This window comes from Sceloporus occidentalis, unplaced genomic scaffold (assembly GCF_023333645.1).
Source record: "Sceloporus occidentalis isolate IW3139 unplaced genomic scaffold, rSceOcc1.0.p SCAF_447, whole genome shotgun sequence".
Lineage (NCBI taxonomy): Eukaryota > Metazoa > Chordata > Lepidosauria > Squamata > Phrynosomatidae > Sceloporus > Sceloporus occidentalis.
In genome coordinates this window covers 201115-223256 of record NW_028317427.1, presented here as the reverse complement: position 1 = coordinate 223256, position 22142 = coordinate 201115, and positions in this window count along the sequence as shown.

Genomic DNA, 22142 nt, shown 5'->3' with positions numbered 1-22142 from the left:
GATTTCTGAAACGTTTCATGTTATTGAAATGGACAAAATTTGCTTTTCTTTCAAAAACAAGGACATTTACAAGTGACCCCGAACTTCTGAACCGTAGTGAATATATATAAATATATATATATATATATACTGAAAATTAGGATAGAAACTTATCTAGAATGAATAAGGAACGGGTTGGAGTCACACTCAATTATTACCGGCTTTTGGCAAGTGGTTAATATCAGATTTATCAATGAACAGAATTTCTGATCCTTTTGTATCCTCAACACTCTGTGTACAAGAGCTTTATTGGATCCTCATGCAGGATAGCTATCAGATTGTGCGTTGGGGATTTATTGATTAATGCTCCAAAATCTAGACATAATAGATACAATATTAACATTACAACAACAAACTTTCAAGTAATGAATTGCTTTTTTTCCATCACGGCTTACATTATACTAATCAATCTTTGTGTATTTTTATAAAACTGTACATCATACGGATGCCAAGATATTCATGAAGAAAACACATTTATGATAAATTGTAATGGGTCGTATATATACCACTCATTTTTTTTATGATATAAGTAAAATAAATAATTTTTTTTATTCTCCAAAAATGTAATGAAAATCTTTATTTTTACATAATAATAATAATGTAAGGTTTATTTCAGCCTCCCAGCAGACGTGGTAGAGGGTAATACAGTGAGGGGGGTTAGACACGCATGGGATAGACATACGGCTCCTGAATCTAAGACGAGACCGACGACTGATTAAGGTTTGAGTCTTTACAGCAGGAGAAACGGGCAGGCTGGACGGGGGTTGAATGGGGCCGATCTGTTGTAACATTCTATGTTTCTATCTGATTCAGATATCCATAAAATGATTTTAAAGATCTATTTGCAAATTAAGATTTAGTTAAGGGTGTTTAAAAAAAAAGTCACAATTTCTTGCAATATAACATTTTTCTGCTTAAATCCATAAATCCATAAAGTAAACCTTCCCGGTGGTTAATTCACTAAGCTCTAAAGAAACCCACTCCATACTTAACAGTGGCACTTAACACCGTATCCAGTTGATGTGTTCTTGCTCTGATGTTACATAAATCCCTTATTTTTCTTGCCCTCACCCTTATTAAGAGGTTGGAAATATTTTTAAAACGTATATGTTCTTTACTCCCCGCTGCTGCAACTTAACCATAAACCTCCATTAACGGCTCTCATTGGCTAATACTTGCGATTTTTTTTTTTTTCTCCCCTTGTAATAAAATTCCGCGCAATGAACAGAATCTTATTTATTAAGGCATGGTTCACATATGCCTACAATAATTTTTCACTCCTTATTTTTTTGTGTTACACCCAACGAAAACATATATATATTTTTTTTATTTTGCAAAATTAAATACATAGAGCTTAGATCTGAATTTATATTTCATTTCTGCGGCTTTCGGCGCCAACTTTAACATCTGCGGAGGATCTGGGCTCACAGTAATCTATTGTAATGATTAGCCATAGTATTTATTTTTCAGACATTACCTTTTTTTTCTCTTGCAGTTTACCTAAGGTGCTCGGTACTAGTTAAGGTTTCGTGTTTATACAGGTTGCCGTTTTTATATTAAAAAAAAAAAAGAGAGAGAGAGAGAGAAAAGTATTTTATTTTTCTTTCCGATGGTATTACGGGTTAGAAACTTTGTTTTAATGATTAAAACATTTTGTTACACGTTTAACTTCTACCAATGGATTATTGGCCGGGGTTCAAATATAACAATGTAAGGAGCAAAGCTAGTTTACCCTGAGCCTTATAGGTGGTATGTAGTCATTTTGGAATTTCAGTCCAAAGACCCCTTTAAGGCTAGGTTTCCACTTGGGTTTTTGTCCTGCATTATTTTCTTGATGAAAAACGCCAGGAAAACTGCCACTGCATTCTCCTGCGTTTTGGCGTTTTTTCTGGAGTTTTTTCTGGCGTTTTGGCCTTTCTGTGGAAATTGCTTTTTTGACCTTAGGCAGTTTTTCCAGCCTTTACACGTTGGAATTGTCACCCAGCTAAAAGGGATTAGGATAAATGGCGAGTATCTGCCCCCTCCTGATGTCATTTCCTTGGTAGAGTTCTACGCCCCGGCGGGCCCTTTTGTCTCTTTTCTGTGGTTTGTAAGGCCTGCTTTATTCCGAATGTCTGCTCCTCTAGGAAGATTGGCCCCAAATGATGGCGGAAATTGTTTTCTGTTGCTTTTGGCACGCAGGATCCAGTTGGTTTGTTTGTATTGGATGTTTGTTCCAAATGGTGTAAAATTCAATATGAGCTTTGTTTTGTGTGAAACTGTTTGTTTCCAGCCTATTTCTCGTAGGACACACAGATACCGGGTCCATCCTCTGCATTGTAACTCTGGAAAAAAACGCCATAAAAAATGCCAAGGCAAAACCCACATGGCTTTTTCATGGCGTTTTTTCTCTCCCATAGACTTCTATTGGAGAAAAACGCCAAGATTTCCTTGCAAAAAACGCCAGAGTGTCAGCAACCTGCGATTCTGAAAAACTGCCACAGAGCCCAAAAAAGCAGAAAAACGCCAAAGAGGACTGAAAAAACGCCAAACAGAAAACGCCAAGTGGAAATGGCATTGTGCGATTTCCTATTGAAGAACAGCTAACATCTGGCCGCAGTGTGGCTGAATTGGCGTTATTATGGGCGTTTTTAGCAAAAAAAACCCCAAGTGGAAACCTAGTCTAACTAAGCAAGAAAATGTATTAATCCGGACCATTTACCCCTAAAAATCCGTCCGTATCCGTTCGTCTTAGTCTGTCCCTTTGAATGTATGAACTGCACTGCCTAACTTGCACTATTTAACCCCTTCAATCCCCTATAGACGTACCAGGACGCCCAAAAAACGCCCACTAAGAAAACCCTATGGATGTCCCGGTACGGTACACATCCCTGCTGCTGCACGGGAGACCAGGCTGTCGTTTGACAGCCTGGACTCCCCCCTGGCAGCAGAAGCCGGCATCGCCGGCTTTCTGCTGCCCGATCTCCTGTAACAGCTTCCGGCATGAAAGCCGGTAAGCTGGTACAGTTGCAAACGCGCGATCGGGCATTCCCTTCCAGGTTGCGTCACTGCTGACATAACCCGGAAGGTCATCGGAGGACAGGATATCCCCTGCGGGGATATCGTGCCCTCCGATGAGGCACAGAGATGCTGCGATCTCTATGCAGGTCTGTGAGGACCTGCATAGAGATCACAGTGTGATCGGTGCAGGGGGATCGCGGGGAGGGGAGTGAGAAAACATGACATACCCAAAAATGGCAAAACTGCTCTGGGCTTTGAGGTACCAAAAACCCCTGGGATTGAAGGGGTTAAATATAATAATAATAATAGTAATAATAATAAATATTTGTAAACTGGCAATATATATAATTGCAGACTTTTATATATATTAAATTAAATGATCTAATAGTATGATTACCGATTTGCAAGTTTTCCCCCAAGTCCTCCCAGTTTTAAGATTTCTATAATTAACACAGAGAAAAAATTATATTTTAGATATTTTTTCCATTATTTTTTTGGACGGCTTTAATGTTGGACCAGAGTTTCAGGGCGATTAATTTTTAATCACCCAAATCTTAACTATGTTCCACCTGCATTTTTTTTTTTTAATTATTATAATTCAGCCTCTTTCACTGATTTTGGTTATCCATATATTCTCACTTATGTATCTATGTATTTTCAGCTCATTTATGAGTTTGGAATAAAATCTGCCTCTTTTAGAATTATTACATAATTAAAAAAAAAAGAAAAATAAGCTCTTTATTGGCAGCACCTAAACACCAAGGGAACCAAAAGGGTTAACAGTACTTCTAATGAATTATGCTCCTTATTTCAAAAATAAAAGTAATAATGATTAAAGAGATACAATGTTCCTACACATGGTGAAGTCTATATTGTAAAGCAGTTTGGGTTTAGTATTTAATGCCCTTTTAAATGTAAAGAGAAAGCTCTTACTAAGGATTCCGTTAAAACAATGACCCTCTGAAAATCTGCATCATGTGGCAGGTATTCTGCCGGCTTATCTGTAACAGTGGAAAAAGGAAAATGACAGGAACCTTTTTGTCTTTATTGGGAAGCCTCTCCCTTTTTCCTTTGCCGCACAAGCAACTATTCCAGTGTCGGCCACGCACCCTTATATATGCCGGCCACCACCACGTGTTTCATATCAAGGAAAAGCATTTCAATGATTCTGATTACCTTGTAGCCGAATGGCTTTGTATTTTTTTTTTTAAATCTACCCACCCTCTCACTCTACATGAAGAGCCACTAGGAGGCGCAAATCGACATAAGGGTAGCTGGAGGGGCTGCAATGGAGGACTGTGTGTGGCACCAGCACAGACCTCCATTGATCCATTGATTTTACAGCTCCCAGGGCCGGCCAGGCCAGAAGAGAGGATCTTCTTAACTGGCCCATGGTCCCTACTGCCTGGAAAAGCTGGACAGTGGGGGAACTACTTGGGATGGTGGCCAAAGCTTAGGACTGTCCCATGAAACAAAGACTGTTGGGAGGTACGCCCTTCAGTAGCCATGGTATAATTTTGAGTAAATTATTTTTTTTTCCTCCAAAGATGGGGTTCATAGATTATTTCCTTCCTCTATTTTTTCCGTCTACGCCTTAGTAACGAGTAACAATGTTACTGACAATGTTACCACTTGGCGGACAAGTTACCCGTGCTTAAGAATGTACCCAAACCTGCTGTCACACAATAAGGCACATACAATTGTGCTTAAAATTAAAAATCCCAGGCCTCAAAAATTGCCTGTTTATTTAAAATGTAACAAGCATACGTTCCAGCTAATGCGCAGTAGGGAGGAAAGATGCATTAATATCAGGATCCGCATTGTTCGTGTTTTCGACTTGTTTTTACCGTTGTCCCCTTGCCTCTGTTTTGCATTCTATTTAATACGGTACCTATTGTAGCTAATTAAGTATAATTTCACACATACTGCTCGGTAATTAGTGTGACTCATACTCGGTAATATCTGCTTTATGGCTTTCAAGCCGTATGCCTACAAACGGAGTATAAAAAATAAAATAAAAGCACAATGCTAAGAACGTGCCTCATTAACTCGGTAGGATTTATGCTTCTGAAAGACTTATGTTCGTTCCGTTACATTGTCAATAAAGTTTTGCAGGTTTTATTGACACCGTTTGAATTTTGTTGCAGTTGTGAGGCGGGATGGTTCCTGAGGCGTGACGCAGTATGTAAACTGCAACAATGCTACAAAAATATCAGGGTTACTTAAAAACAAGCGTTGGCCGTTGATCTATTGTATGTATGGTGAGGGTATCACGGTGCTCTGTAGCCCTAAAAGCCCCAATAACGTGTATAGGAACTGCCAGAGGCCTATTTACCTTAGGTGCTACCCTAGGCCTGACCCGCCAGCAACCTCATCTTATGACATCATATCCTGACGCTTCGTGACTTAAGAGCATGCCGTGCGTCTTAAAAGCATTATATGGAGGCTGTGCCAACATAGTGTAAACGGGCAAGTTGGACAGATCAGAGATCTCCACGGCAACATGCCCTCCAGTTTTGTGGCAGATAATTATTACTCCTCCACCCACCCTGGGCCTGCCACTCTAGGCTTATTTGGGGTAGGCCAAAATATGTTGCCGGACATAGAAGGAAATGGGTTTATCAATGAAATCCTATTAAAAAAACCCACATTATTCTTCTAAAAGTGTCCTGTAAATGTAATCTTACATAAGGTTTATTGAGGCTTTAAGGCTGTAGAACCCTTTGATACCCTCAAAACCCGCAAGACTTCTCAGCCCCTAGAAAAGAGGGGCATCAGGGCAGGATTGAAGAGCAAAGGGTGCTATATCGGGACTGGTCCCCAAAAGAGAGAAGTATACAAAAATGCATTTTAAAATGTGAGTAAAAAAACAAAACTTCTTCCTCTCTGCTGGAAGAACCATTTCCTTCACAAGCCTTACTAAATCTGGGGTTTTTTTTAATTCTTTTTTTTAGTATTTGTCATTTCTGAAAATTTAGGCTAATGCAGTTGCTCCTGATATCTATTATTGTTTAACGTTTAAGTAGTTTGGAGATTATGGTTTTGAGACTCTGGGAAATACTCTGAAAAGCTTGATTTCATTAAAAACAAAAAAGAAGCAACACAAGAGGGAACCGACTTTTAATGAAAGCAGTGTGTTTGCTGAATGCCTGGTTTGTGAGTTTATTGTAAATTAAATTGTTTAAATGCTGTTCTGATTTGCCAAACCGCACGATTCTGAATGGCAGGTGGCTTTTAAAAAAAAAAAGTATTTATCACGTTTATATTTTTACAAGCGTACCAAATTTCTGATTATTAGCTGGAAAGGCATTCCCAGAATGAATACCATAGACTACAGGTACTTTGGGATTTAAAGAAAATATTTTCTCTTTGAGCATAACCCTTAGTGCTGTATACAGTGATAACCCCCAGTGCTGTATACAATAATGTCTTTCAGCGACAAAAACCTGGTTTTGTGTCATTTTTATCTGCAGACCTGGAGGCCTCCATTGTTGTCAGTCATGTGATATGTTGGGTGACTTTCATGCTCAAACACCGCACTGAACCTATTATTTATGGCGATGCTAATGAAGTCCGTTCCTCCATAAACTTTCATTAGTTAAAGTGTCTGCCTGGTTGATTAAAACAGATTATTTCTACCCCCCCCCCCCCTGCACACAGTATGATAAGGATTTGGGGTATTTGCAGGGCCGGCCCAAGGCAAAATGCCGCCTGGGGCGAATTTTAAAATGCCGCCCCCCCCCCTTTATTACCCTTTCTCTCCCTCCGTCCCTGCCGCCCCCCCCCATTATCTACCCTGCTCAGCATTACAAGCCGGCACCGAGACCGAACAGGGAGACTCGGCGCAGAGGAGAGAGGGGCGCCGAGCGGGTACTGACAGCTTGGTAAGCGAAAACCACTCGGCGCCCCTTTCTCTCTCTTTCGCTTTAAAAAAAAAATAAAAAAAGGGCTTGGGGCGGCAAAGTTCAAACCGCCTGGAGCGGTTGCCCCACTCGGCTGCATTGTCGGGCCGGCCCTGGGTATTTGTCTAGTAGAATGGGTTCAGAAAACAGAACGAGTACTGGCAATATGGCTAATTTGCTGTCTGAAAACAATATATTATGGGGCAAAAACTAGAACTGGTTTAAAAAAATCGCAGCAATATTTTGGAAATATTTATATGTGATTAAAGCATTTTTGTTGGGAGTTCCTCTTTAAGAAAATGATTACACAGACCCCACCTATACAGTAAATCCTCACTTATGACAGTGAATGTAGAGGCTTAATGTGTATATATATATATATATATATAAGATCCGCGGAAATCAGACAAGAAGTTATTTTTTAGATATTCAGAAGTGGTAGAGGTCATGACACTGAGGGACTTTACACATGCATGGGTTGGGCATATGGCTCCTGAATCTAAGACAAATTTTTTTTTTTTACGGCAGATAGGTACCGTTGTCTGCCTGATAATTTTGCTTTAAAGACTCGGACCTTAAAAGTGGTAAAACCACCTCCTCCTGAATGCTGCTACTGCCTCTAATTATATAATCCAGCACCCTACTTGCCTTTTCCAAAGTTTTATTTCATCGTGTGTATGCCCACCTTAAAGCCCACTCTCAACCCCCTGTATTATGGTGTCTTTGGGAGATCAGTGCCCTATTACTATATTTTGGATTTGGATTCACCAAGTACATTATTTCACGTTTATCAGCATGGAACCTGCCGTGATTTCCCCCGTTCTTCTAGCTAACTTACACTATTAGCCATTTGCCTTGTCTCACCAGGAATGTCTACCCGGTTAAGGAGCCTTGTATCATCTACAAAAAGACATAACAGACAGTTCGTTGGGAACGTCTGCACCAGTTTTAATTGTCTTCGGGCCAGAGAAATGTAAAAGGAAGCAATCGCACAAAGGAATGGGAGACAAGTAATGATTTATTCATAACTATGATGTTTGTCTCAACCTATAACCAAGAGGAGGTTCAGATGTTGTGAGGTGTTGAAGATGATGTAACGTTTTCCTAACCAGAAGTCTTCTTCTCACGAACTACAACCTAGATGGAGTTCAGTTGTGTTCAGGTGTTGAAGGTGATGTTGGGTTTAACGCCGTTCCCTGAGGTTCGGTGCGAGCAGGCGTGTCAAGTCCTGGCGCATTTGTGGGTTCCTCAGATGTTTTAGGGGAAGTCAGACGTTTAACCAAGGTTGCTAAGAACCTGAGCTCTGAAGGCTTAAGTCTAGGGGATGTTGGAGTATTACCCGTCCCTCGACTGATGTTCCGGTCGGCTGCTGGTGGTGAGAGGTGGGGTTTTTGCAGGACCTCCACTTTGTTCTTCAGGCTCATGATGACTCGATCAGCCGTTTGTAACGCCTCGTGGCTGGTATTAAGCTCATTGAGGATGTCACTGAGAGCCGTCTGGGTGGCACTGAGCTCCTTGCGAGATTCAGCGTCCGCCTTCTGAGCCTTGTCCTTACACAAGCTTAACTCCTTCTCCAACTCATCCACCTTTTGCGTCAGCCGCTTCTCTACACTCTCCATGGCTGTCATCTTCTTTTTTAACACCTCTGCTTCATCCTTGGCAGCTTTGGCCTCTGACTGCTGCTTGCGAAATGCACTAAGTTCGTCCATAGCAGCTTTGGCCAGCATTTGCTGCATGCGAAATGCACTTTGTTGTTCGTCCAGAGCAGCTTTGGCCTCCGACTGCTGCTTGCGAAATGCACTCATTTGCTCGTCCATTGCAGCTTTGGCCAGCATTTGCTGCTTGCGAAATGCACTCCGTTGTTCTTCAATGCTGAGTGTGGCTTCCAACCACTGCTTGCAAAATTCAGTCTCCCGTTTTGCCATAGAAGCTTTGGCATCCAACTGCTGCTTGCAGAATTCAGTCCGTTGTTTCTCCATGGCAGCTTCGGTCTTCAGTTGCTGCTGCTTACAGCTGCGCAGTTGTTCCTGGAGGCCTGAGCATTTTGTGTCCATATCCCTGAGCTGCCTTTGTAATGCCCATATTTCTTCGTCCTTCCTCGTGACTTTGTCGCTCATGTCTAAAGCCAGCTCCATCCATTCGTCCTTCTCTATCCTGGTTGAGCGAAGTTGGGCACTCAGGCTGTTCACCTGCTCCATGAGCTGTGTAGCATCAGGGATGGCATTCTCTCCTCTGGTGTCAAAATACAGCCTTTGAATTAGCTGTTGACCGTAGACCACTTGGGTCCGGCATTTTGGACATGGTTTTGTCCTGGCATTGCCAAACCACTGCGTTATGCACCTATGGTGGAATGTGTGCCCGCAGTGAGTCGCTGCCACATGGCTCGAATTATCGAAAAAATCCAGACAGATACTACAGCTTCCCTGAATCGGCATGGCTGCTGCTCAGAGTCACTTCACACTGTCAAAGAGAATGTGTGCGCGCAGCCCTTTCATGCCTGCTGCGAGTGTTCTAATGTGATGTCATAGAGCGAACATTCTATGTCACACGGCTTACCATGTCACAAATCGTAACTTCTTATTGGCCAGTGTTCGATTGTTTGTGATGTCATAGAGTAACCATTCTATGTCACACGACTTGTGAAAACGCTGAACTGCATATCTAAATGCTTCCTGTTTAATTTTTATTGAATTTCATTGGTGATCATCTAGGTTCAAAGAACAATTCCACCGCTGTCATTACACAAACTTAATTCCTTTTTCATATTCTCCTTCTCTTGTTTTAGCATCTTCTCTTTGCTCTCCACAGTTGTCATCTTTTTTCATACATCCTCAGCTTGTCCGTGGCCTCCAAATAACTTTGTTACTTCTTATTCTGGGGCTGTTTTCCCTTTTACCTGGTGTGTGTGTATATATTTATGTATGTGTATATATATATATATATATATATATATATATATATATATATACATACACTGTTTGTTACTCTTCACATATGACTAACTTTCTCTTGTTAATATCATATTATAAGCACAATATAATCATTATATTTTCTGAATATTTATTATTTAATGCTTACTTTGAAAGATTTCGATGATTCTTCACAGAGTTGCCCAATCTTTTTTGATGCTCACGAGAAGCACTTGTTTCCGATGGATGCGACTTACTAATAAGTTTTGCTTTTCCTCCGGTGCCAGTAAACCCTGCCTTGTATTTTAATACCGGTGTTGCTCGTTTCCGAAGCACATGTGTGCCATTTGATTTGAGTGGGTGATAGCTCTAGTAGGGTAGGTGGATCTACTATTGTTTGTGACATTTTCTGACGACTTTTGAGATCACCCACATTTTGATAATTGTTCTTTTCCTAGTTAAGCAAAAAAATATATATATTTTTCTGAGAATTACCATTTCCTTTTTCCACAACAAAGTTGGTCGGTTTCATATAGAATCATGCGCTATTGTCCGACACCTCCTACCACTTGAGGAAATTACCCCCACAAATATGGACCCCAAACACCCTTAATACAAGACACAATATGGAGCAGCCTTTTATTCTGGTATCACTATTCTTAATGTTAATTCTAATATGGCAAACATTTATGAATTTCTGTTATACAGTCATGTTTTTAACTGAGAGAATGGTAAATATGTCGAACAGCCTCCCAGCAGAAGGGGTAGAGGCTAATACAGCCTAATTTAAACTGCAGGATAATCTGACAGACTAGACCGGGCTGGACAAATTTTCTGAGGAGATGAGATATAACCATTTTTATTGTGGGATGTTGCTATATATTTTAACTGTTGTGCATTTTTACTCCTAGTATCAGATTAAAAATAAGTTTTTAAAATATTGCGCTGATTCTGTAACCAGTTGTAGTTTTTGTCCCAATCTACTACTGCTTGTCATACTGCTTGTGGGAAACAATAGAATGCTCAGTCTTAATCACCCAGTCGGACTCTCTGACTAATGAAAGTCTATGGAAGTTCATGTTTCATTATATTTTATTCTTTTATTAGAGGTGTGCAAGGTGTGGCGGTCATTGAACTGATCCAGAATCAAATTTTTATGCATTTCTTTCAAAGTATAAATAATATTATATTAACTAATATAACAATAAATATTTTTGTCAACAATTGAGTTACAGAGTATTGTTTGCATTGATGTATCTATCCGTGAAACTGGATAAACGTGGAGCAATCCCCACATTGTAGCGCTGCGTTTCGCTACATTTTATACAAGCAGCTGTTAAAGATTTTATTAAATCTGTTTTTTTCTTTCCAACATTTGAGACATAAGCAAAAAGAAAAACACAATAAAATTTGCTTTTAATTTTTGAGGTTTTAGTTATTTTTCTACATGCAACGGCTTCTAATAATTATGTCATCGTGCCCACAGTATCTGATAAAGCCCTCGAAATGTTCAGCAAGTCTGCATTTTAAGACTATAATCAGCTGTCTTAGAAGGTCCCCATCTGGAGGATAGAGTTCTCTTACTGAAAGATGTTTGCCTTCTTTTTTTTCGATAGCTCTCTCATTTCATCATCTGTTGAAGTACATATGAAAAGTCAGTGACTCCGAATCCATCTGCTGTTATTATTTTCCACCGATAATTGGCTTGAACAATGAGATGTCTGTGTCTGTAGCCTTTGAAACTGTATACCCTGTTTATTTTTCTGGAGGTCTCATTTCCCTCCTACCTTTTTTATTTTTTTTTGTGCCTCTTATTTTTTTCCCCAAGCTGCCAGCTAATATTTCTGCCTATTTGTTAAGCTTCCCCAACCCCCCCTTAATTGGGAATTATTTATTATGATTTTAATTTTTTTTATCGTTATAATATTGCCACCTTTTCTGTGGTTTCTCTCTTTTTTGGGGGGTTATTTTTTCCTGCGTTAGTATTTATTTCTTTGTACTTAGTATTTGTTGCGCTGAACAATGCATAACCATATTTACAAATAAAAAATAGTATATAGTATTTCTATAGCTCCCTCTGACATTCCTCTATTAAGGAACCAACATTCATGGGAATGGAATTCTTTCTATAATTTGGGAGAATGGTCCTATGCAGACAATGGTGTCAGTTTCTTATTGGCAGTGTTGATGCTGAAGCTTTAATAAGAGGATGCTAGATAAGTGGAAGAGCATCCCAGTGGAAGTGGTAGAGGGTAATACAGTGAGGGAATTTCAACATGCATGGGATAGTCATACGGTTCCTGGATTTAAGACTGATTAAGGTTTGAGTCTTTACAGCGAGAGAAACGGGCAGACTAGATGGGGCTGCATGGGTCTTATCTGCCATCACATTCTACGTTTCTATTTTTAAAGAACCTTTTGAACAAAGCATTAGAGCCAATTGCTACTCATCATCTGTCAATACAATGTATACCTGTAACAAATTAAAGTTATAGAAAGTATTCTTTCAACGCGCTTCCCTTGCTGGAAACCTTTCTGTTAAAGGCAAAACGCATTGAGCTTGAACTCATGTGATCTGGCCAGAGTAACAAAGCTGCATTGCCTACTAAGGACTGAAGCTGGAGCATGCCAGCCTCCCTGATCTGCCATGGGCCCCCTTCATTGGCCCTTGGAGCCCCCTTCGGTCTTTGGGGATTGGGGCCCCTTTGTGAGCTTGGGGAGGATCATGGGTCAGGAGGTGCATGGGATGGGGTGGTGGGGGTAGTACGGGACAGGGCCAGGGGGGTTTCACAGAAGGTGTTTCCTTGTGTTCTTCTGCTGCTGGAATGTTTAGTTCGAGTAGAAAGAATGCTTTACAAAATTTGGAGAATTTTTAAAGATTAACATTTCATTTAAACCCTAGACACGTCTGAGTAATATTCCTGAGTTATTGTTAACACGTTAATCCTTAGTAAATATTTGTACGCAAATACACTATAAGGCATTTAACATTTAGCGTAATTACATATTTAAGCCTGGCGATTTCCGTAAAAAAAGTGAATTAAGTTTTGCCTTCAGGCATGTAGGAAGGTCTTAAGAAGCCAAATACACCAAAAGTCATCTCTGGTTAAGGAAAATGTTTGTAACTGAAACCTTAGACACAAATGTATATAAATGTGTCACAGTTGACTGTTGGGTTGTAACATTGTAATAATTTAAGCTGAGGCTTATCTAAAGTGTGGCTTTAAAGGTTCCGTGACCCGTGCATTTAAATGACCAGAGTGCAAGGCTAGCCTCATGGATTTTACTTGTGCACAGGTGTAATTTCCAGGCCACAAAGCCAACTTTCTTACCCACCAATGAGTGAGTTTCAGCCACGAATCAAAGATATTCCCACTTTTTGGCCACAAGGTTGCGCTGAGGTGTGCGCCGCACCCAGACACCCTGTAACAAGCAGAAAGCCCCAGGAGCCAGTAGCGACACATGTATATAGTGTTAGAGTAAGTGTGTGTGTTAGTGTATGTTGTAGGGCAATGTATGGCATTCTGTGTGTGTTACTGTATAACATTAGTGTGAGTTTGTATATCATTATGCTGTGTATTGGTCTATGGTGTTAGCATGCCTGTGTATTAATGCATGATGTTAGCGTGTGTATATGTTACTGTAAGGCGTTAATGGTTGACAACGGATCATGTTAGCATGCGTGTGTCTGTTACTGTATGGTGTTAGAGTATGTTAGTGCATGGTGTTAGCATGAGTGCATGTATGTTAGTATTTGGTGTTAGCGAGTGTGTGGGTGCTTGTCAGTGTATATTGTTTTGGCACCTGAGAGAGCAGTAGTTTGAGTGTATGTGTAAGTGTATGTTGTTAGAGTTAGTTTACAAGCTTGCATGTATGTTAGTAATAATGGGCTCTGAAGTAATACTGGACCCAGGTTCCTTTAAGCCTAGGCTCGTCAGTTAATGTTGTAACTTATTTGAGTCTTTAACCATTTCCAATACATCTCCCCAGACCAGAGAAGCCTCCACATGGAACTGTGAGACTGCCTCTAAATCCTTCAAAATTCTTCTGAATACCAAAAACCTTTTTTTTTTTTTTTAGTGATCTAATTGGGCCTCATGGCAGATCAGGGCAACCCTTAGGCAGAAGCAAACAAGGCTCCTGCCCAAGGCCCTGCACTTAGGAGGTCTCTCTACTACTGCTGCTTGCTGTTTTCCTAACTCTTGCAGTCTCTTCAAGTCTCTCTAATGTGAAGAACTGCGACTTCTTATCATGTGAGTTAGAGTGGGAGCCCGACATACCCCTTCCTGAGGGCTAAGGGGCTATGTCAATTCTTTATGTCCTAAGTAGCCCTGTGGCAGAAAGTGGCCGTCTCTGCCAGTTCTAGTGGAATTTTTCTCTAGATTTTGTTTTTTGTTACAGATGTAACTAGTTTGTTAGGCTTCAGTGATTATTCAGACTTTGCAAAACTCTGTAGGTGTTTGGCTCTGTTACTTTATTAATCGTTTTGTATTTTTATTGTGAGCCATCATGTTTTTGTAATCAGTGAGTCAGCGTGTGGAGCGTAAGTGGCCATTTCTGCTGCAACATGTAATAAAAAAAACACAAAACACTATTTACAATACTCTTTTTCCATCCCAGGAAGATCAGATGTCCCATCATGTGTCAGTTACCATAACAAAAGCTTTTGTTAAAACACCAGATTTGCATAATCTTTAACCCTTCAAATTTCCCTCACCCTTCCCCTTTGCCCTTAGATCTATATCAGCCTTTCCTTGTTGCCCCTCGACCTGTATAATCATCATCCGACACTTTGTCTCTTGATCTGTATCATGATCTATGCATTGTCCCTGGTCTGTATTAACTAATCCTTTTTACCCATAACTTTAACCAGTCGTTGGTCTCGTCTTAGATTCAGGAGCCATGCGCCTATCCCATGCATGTTTAAATCTCATTGCTGTATTAACCTTTACTACTTCTGCTAGGAGGCTGTTCCACTTATCTAGCACCCTCTCAGTAAACTTCCTAACTGTTCAGTTTCCCCCAAAGCTATTAAATCTGACCTTAAGCTTAGCTTTCCCGTCGTACCCTCCGATTGCTTAACTAAAAACCCAAACATACAACAATCGGTTTCTCCATGCGGCATACGGACTGAGCTTCAAAAGTTTCTTTTTACTTTTTTTGCAACATTGTTGCACTCGGCCGCGTTCCGTACCCCGTGGCTCCGGTGGAATTGGAATGCTTCGGGAAGAAATCCCAGTCCATTCATCTCCACGTAATTCATCTCACTATAGATAGAGGGAGGAGTGCTGAGCGTTGTCCGCCTGGGAGCTCCTGTATTCTGCACCCTGCCTCCCGACTGTCAGAATGCAGGTAGAGTTCTCAGCAGGCATGTGAGTTGAACCAGTTACTCATTTGCTGAGAGTTTTTTTTTTGTTGTTTATGCAAAAGGGGCCTCTTCCTGCATATTTAATCTAGAGAAAGGCAGTGGCTTTTGTTGTGTTTAGACCACATGCCTTCAATCCTTCCGTACACTGACGCTTGTGTGAGAGCGAGTGCTCAGAGACAGGCTAGCCCCATTTCTTCAGAGATCATTTTTTTTTTTTTTGTGTGTGTGCGTGCGTCTTGTTTGCCAAACTTTTCAGCGTCCTTTATTGTGGATATACAGGTACATGCACACAAACATACATCAGAGTCTGGGTCTTCACATGAATGGGTAAGTTCGCCTTCAATTTCATACTTTGTGTTAACGCCAAACAGTGCAGGAACCTTTTCTACTTGGCTGCTTCTGTTTAGCAAAGAACTTCCAGAAACCTCATTTAAATAAACTTCCCTTTTGCAATCGAGTCTTCGCCAGCATGCTTCATGGTAGACAAAAAAAAAAAAAAACCCACAAAAAAATAACAAACAAAAAAGAAAGAAAGACAACAACCAAACTTTTGTGTTGAAAAATGTATATATTTTATTTCTTTTTTTTAGCTGTTTTTTTCGTGGGCTTTGGGGAAATCTTGTTTTGCGACTTTGAAGATAATGTTCTCATTGTCTGACGAAGCCTTTCAAACAGTATTTGCGGCTTAAAGTGCTGGGAAGAGTAAGAAAGGCAGGTCCGGGTTGTCTCCTTGGGAAGGGGGCTTTTTCTTGGTGTCGTGGGATAGGGAAAGAAATTGTCCCCTTCCTTTGGAGTAGCAGCATGGCAGAGACCGCAGCCTATCGCAGAGAGAGCGCCTGAACAGGGAATGCGATCTTATAGGGGGGGGGAGAAGTGACAGCCCTTCCTGTCTCTAGTGCTGGGTGACATTCCTCCCCAAGAAGTAGGTTTGCCTAGTAGGCATTTTTGGTTAACCCCTGTGCAGCCAGAAACATTATGTAATGCACTGCAGGTCCCTCCAGCAGCTAAGGGGTTTACCATCCCTTGAAGACACTAATATTCCATGGCGGAATTACAACTAAATTTAAAATATGACCAGTATTTTTTTATTTTTTTTTTCACTAATGCTTTTTTATTTAAATGCACAATTTTTTTATTTTATTGTGGCTACATTTCTAAAACTGCAAAAGGCCCCCCCCCCAAGTCCGTTTTAGCCGGTAGAAATCCTGTTTTAACTACTTAATTGCTGTGGCTGATACTCATCTAAACAGAAGGGTGTGCTGTTACATCACATGTTAGAAGTGACCACAGGCTAAGAAAAAAATGTAACCAGACATTCTGTACTTACCTTATCAGTTAGATAGAGGGATTTTTTTTCTGGTGGTCAGACTGTGCAGACATGAAACAATAAATAATTTTAATAAAAAATAAGGTTTTTAGTACCATGTTTATTCTCTCTCCATTTAATTATAAGCAACGCTTTTCTGCTGCTTCTTATATTTTTTTCTTCCTATGCAAAAAAAACCCCAAAAACTTTTTTGCAGAATTTGCTCAGTCGCTGCATCTTGTATGATTTGTTCTTTTGTATTCTTAAATTTTGATTGATGGAGATAATCGTTTTCATGTAAAAATACAGACAGGTACTTTAACTTACAATGACAATAGCTATTTGCCTTCCCTTTTCTCTTTTTTTTTGTTTAAGATGCGTGGGGGCTGGGTGACTGCTGATTAACTCTTATGTCACATAGTAACATCTTAAAACAAAGACTCTTACCCATTTTCTAAAATAAAACTCTAAATAATTTGTTGGGGTCCAGCATGCATTTTGCAGTAACGGGACCCTTGTAAAAATCTATCCTTTTGGCAATGACCATAGATAGATGGATAGATAGATTTTAAAATTTTACTTTTTATATGATGCGATAAGACAAAAATTCTCGATTAGAATAATAAATTACCTCCAAGCCTGCGTTTTTCCGATGCCTTGAAGAAAGACAAAGTTACAATGTAATATACACAGATATGAAGTGTCATGCCATAAATGAAATTGCATCCTTGACCTTGGATGGACTGACAGACATGCATATGAAGTTAATTAAAGGCGGGGGAGGGGTTCAGAGGCGTTAAAGAGTACGATACAGAATAGCCTTAATTTAAAAGTGCGTGGAAAAGATTGACTTGGTAAAAGCATCCTATTAATGCAGAATCGAGCACGACTTTGCACTGGCTCTGTATCTTCTGCAATGTGTAATGTGAATATATCGGGGTAAACTAACTAACCATCCTTCCCTTTACTCCTGGGGTCCAAAATTGGAATATGTACCTGGAAACTTTTTGATTTTTTTTTTTTGAGACACAATGAAGAATAAACCTAACATTGAAAATACGCTGACAATTCATTAAAGAAAAGCTAATATATATATATATATTTTTTTTTTTAATTCCAAAAGGTGCACCTATCCCAACTTTTCAGCCTGGAAAAGTAGATTTTAAGATATTCAGTAGAGTTATTCTATTTAATTATTTTTTTTAACGTAAATTTTAAAGCTAATTCTGGTCTTTGGGAACCCAGTTGTTGGAGGCCCAGATTAGTCAACAATGAAACAAGTTGAATTCCTTTAATAATTAGTAAATAATAAAGCTTTTATTAGCATTCTCCTGTATATTGCTGATGGCCCCAGATCTTACCTTGCTGTGTTTTTTAAAGGTTTTTTTAATCTAGATTTTTTTAAATAGACGAAAACAATTGAAATGCCAGAGTGTCAGTAATGGTGACAACGTTGGGGATCTTTAATTGATACGAGACAGTTAAGAAATGTACGGTTAAGATTATATCTATACTAAATGTGATATACACAGATCATCAGCTTCATTTACATCTGTAAGTCTTTGCATATGACAGACCCATGCTTATGCTGGACAGTACATTATAAAATTTCTAACATTTCTTCATCTTTCACTACTTTCGAAAAAGTTTTTTTCCATAAAATGTTGGCGTATCATAATTCCATAAAATAGTGTTTTTATTAGTAGCAAAAGAGAGTGGAATTAATTTATATTTGTTTAAAGGTGATGTCATTTTAACGAGACCAAACTAGACATATATGATGAACATGCATGGGCTAATATATATTTATGTTTCTTTCATCATGAATTAAGAGTTTTCTGTTGTATGTTATGTTCTTGAGCAGCTTGGTATGTTCCAAGATGTGTCTGCACGTGTACACGGTAGGATTGTTGTCGCAATTGTGGTTGTATCTTAACCCCCCCCCCCCCGTATCTCTAGGAAGATAGTATGGTCCAGACTTTGGAGAACCTAGAGTTGAAGCTGATGTTTTTGGAGACCGGTGCATTTTTAGTCTATGTAACTATACATTAAGGATTTTCAAGAGCCCGTCAAGAGATAGAAACATAGATTTCAAAAAAAAAACTTTGCTTTCTTTATCCGGACAGGGAAACAAAGCTTTTAAGCAGGTGGTCTGCCTTACTGAGCTGTCACATGAAAAGTATAAACAAGTCTTATTAGGAAAATAACCAAAGAGATCAGGTTGTATCAGATTACAAATCCTGCTCAGATAATAATCTTGGGAGAAGCTGCTTCTCGGTGTTATACTGATTTACAAAGAAACACTAGAAAGGGGGAGAAGATGTGAAAACCCTTGAATTGACCTTATAAGGTTCGAGCCAGGAAAATGTAGTAATTTGTTGCCCGTTTACTGACGGGTAAAGAATATTATTCACCCTTATGTTTTAAAAACAAAGTTATGTATCATTCGGCATATTGCGTTAATTTCCTGTTTATCTTTGATTGTAGAAACCACAAAAAAGTTTCCAATCTCAAACATTCATCTGAACATACAACTTCTTTTTTTATTATTCGGTTTCGGCAGCTTTGCTTGCTGGATGGATCCATGAGCGGACCACAGAGCAGGTCCTTTCAGCCAGTGCAGGGGCCGAACATATATTCAGTTGTTGAGGCAGTAGCTAAATTTTTAGGTTTGTTACTATGTCACACAGACATTTCCAAAGTTCTTGTAGTGATCTTTATGACCTTTTATATGGCACTTAAAGGAGGAGTTATATTTTTCTTACTACTTTTTTGTTTTTTAACCCAGCTGTAGTTTTTGTCCAATAATACCACGATGTCAACTCCCAATGTGCTCACCAATTAAGCTGACAAATACAGAAAATGAATTCATTTGTAAAAAGCTTTCCTTTTTCAATGAGCTAAATTCTTATAGATGAACTCCCACCATTTTATTTAATTGCGAGTATCAGATTAAATATACGTTTTCAAAAATATTATGCTTTTTTAAAAAAAACACTTCTAGTTTTGCATAATATATTTTTTTCAGGCAGCTGTGTAATTAGCCATTTGTATGAGTTCTCGTTCTAGATAAAAACCCCAACTCCTTATTATACTGCCTGTGGGTAACAATAGAATGGCATGGTCTTAAACACACAGTCAGACTCTCTGACTAATAGAAGTCAATAGAAGAGCATACTTCCATTAGCATTCCTCTTTAAAATACAGTTTTGGGTTTCCGTTATTATTATTATTATTATTATTATTATTATTATTATTTACCAGATCATGGATGCACATTTTGTGAGTTTTTAGTGTGTTTTATCCTAAACTGACGAGATCCGGGTAACATCAGTCACCAAATGTTGGTCAAAGGCCTGACTTGGAAGATTCCTGTTTCCAGCAAATAATTGGTTTGGTGCCCTTTTAACCTGTGTTTATCACATAGCAGCTATAAAATGTATCTCATGGCCTTCATGATCACAAACCATCATGTTAGATTAATTAGCTAAATCAGCCGCATGGAATCCAAGCTGCATTATCTCTTTGAAGCAAAGTTCAAGAGATCCATTTCTTCTTCACATAGAAACAGCGGAAAAAATGCATCTTTACCTTCTTGAATAGCTTCATACACAACCTCTGTCTCCTTATTACGTAAAACTTACGATACAATGTTACTGTATCGGTAGAATTGTCAAAATCCTTGATCTGGTTACAAAACTGGTGTTGTTTAAAAGGGATACAACATTTTCGTGCAAGGTTCTTTTTAGAGGTTTATTGTGTAATAATAATACCCATATTTTATATTTTTATATTAATATCATTTTTATTTTAACCTCACTTCCCCTTTTGTACGTTGAAATAATTCAACATAATGGAATTTTGTGTGCAGTGCGTCTGTTAACAGGATATCAAGAAGCCATTGTTACCTTTTTCCAGAGACTTGGTGATCGTATCAGAGTTATTAGCAGCTTGTATGTCCTATACATGTCTCGAAGTGGCATGAAATTCCAGACTCCGGTTTATAAACTTGTGACACGAGTCCGGTATATGAAGTATCTGAAGTAATACTATATACATTTTTTCAGCAGGGCCCAACTTATCTTTTCTTCATTCGAAACCAAATTGTTGTAACCTTCGGAGCTTCTATTATATAATTTACATATAATTTTTATATTCGATATCTGTGTATTAATCACTATTGTTTTTATTGAAAAAGCACCAAATTGGGGGACACAAAATGTATAAAATAATGATGTAAGCAGATGGAAGAAGTGGAGAGCCATGCTTACTGCCTCTTGATATAGATGGAAAAAAAGACACATAAGAGGTGAATAATTCCATAATATTACCCTGTGGTAGTCGTTTAGTTATCTTTACATTCCATGGTGTTTGGGTGCTCGGTATTTCCAATAGTCCTTTAGCATAAAAGGTTTCTCGGGGGCCGTCTGTTAGAAATCCGAGGATTACTGATCCTAGGTCTTGAAATAAAGTTAATTTGTTGCAATGGATCATTGTGAAAATCAGGTCACATTGAAGAAATGGATACATAATTGGCCTTTACATTGTCTAAGACCTGTTTATCCTGTCCCTGAAGAGCTATCCAATGATATGATATTTTTTTTCCTGGGGCCTCTAGCAGCAATTTTCACTTGACTTAACTGGGTCAGGGAATGATCAGCCCCCCCAACCCCCTCTCCAAGCCCCCCCAACAAAATATATTATCTTAAAATAGCCCTGATTATGCTTTTAACCCAAAATTTTGCAATTTTACAAGCCCCATACAGAATTGTCCTAAAGATCTTACAATCTACCTTATTCCAGTTGGAATTAAAAATGGTACGTGGTTCTGTTCTAAACTTCCGACAGATTATAACAAGTGGATCAGGGAATGCCCAGTCCCCCCCCCAACAAAATGCATGATTTATATTAAAATAGCCCTGATTATGTTTTTACTAAAAGTCCCATACAGATTTATCCTAAAGAGCTTACAATTTACACCATTCCAGTTGCAACTTAAAATGCATTTATAACGTTCCGTTCTAAAGTTAAATAAGATTATAGCAATAAACTATAAAATGGAAAACTGAACAAAAAAAACCCAGACTTGTTCGCTACCTGAATTGTTTAAATATACAGGTTATGAAAAAAAATGAGAACAAATATATAACTTAATTTTAAGTAGCCGGTTTCAGCAGTTTTGTTTTTTCAAATTAAAATTTAACACGGCCCACTTGTATTCTATATCTTGTAGGCGATCGGATCTGCATTGCAAAGCAGAAACCACAGGTTTGTCGGCTAAACATGCAGAAAATTGAAGCAGCGCAATAGATAAACATAAATCAGTTTATGGGACATTTTCATAATAACATCTCACTGCTAGCGGAAATAAAAAATATACATTGTTCTGAATATCGCGTACGCCGCTTCTGCCATCCGATTCTGCACATTGAAATTGAATGCTTTACGCAATCAGATTGTTCAGGTTTCTGTATCGCATTGGACCTGTCACTAAAAAACATAAAAAGAACTTTACAAAAACCAGTGGAAACAATGAAACAATTCAGCCGTGGGACTCATTGTGATGGAGCTGGGGGTGCACAACTCCAGTCTTTGAAGGTCAAAAACAGGCCACCATT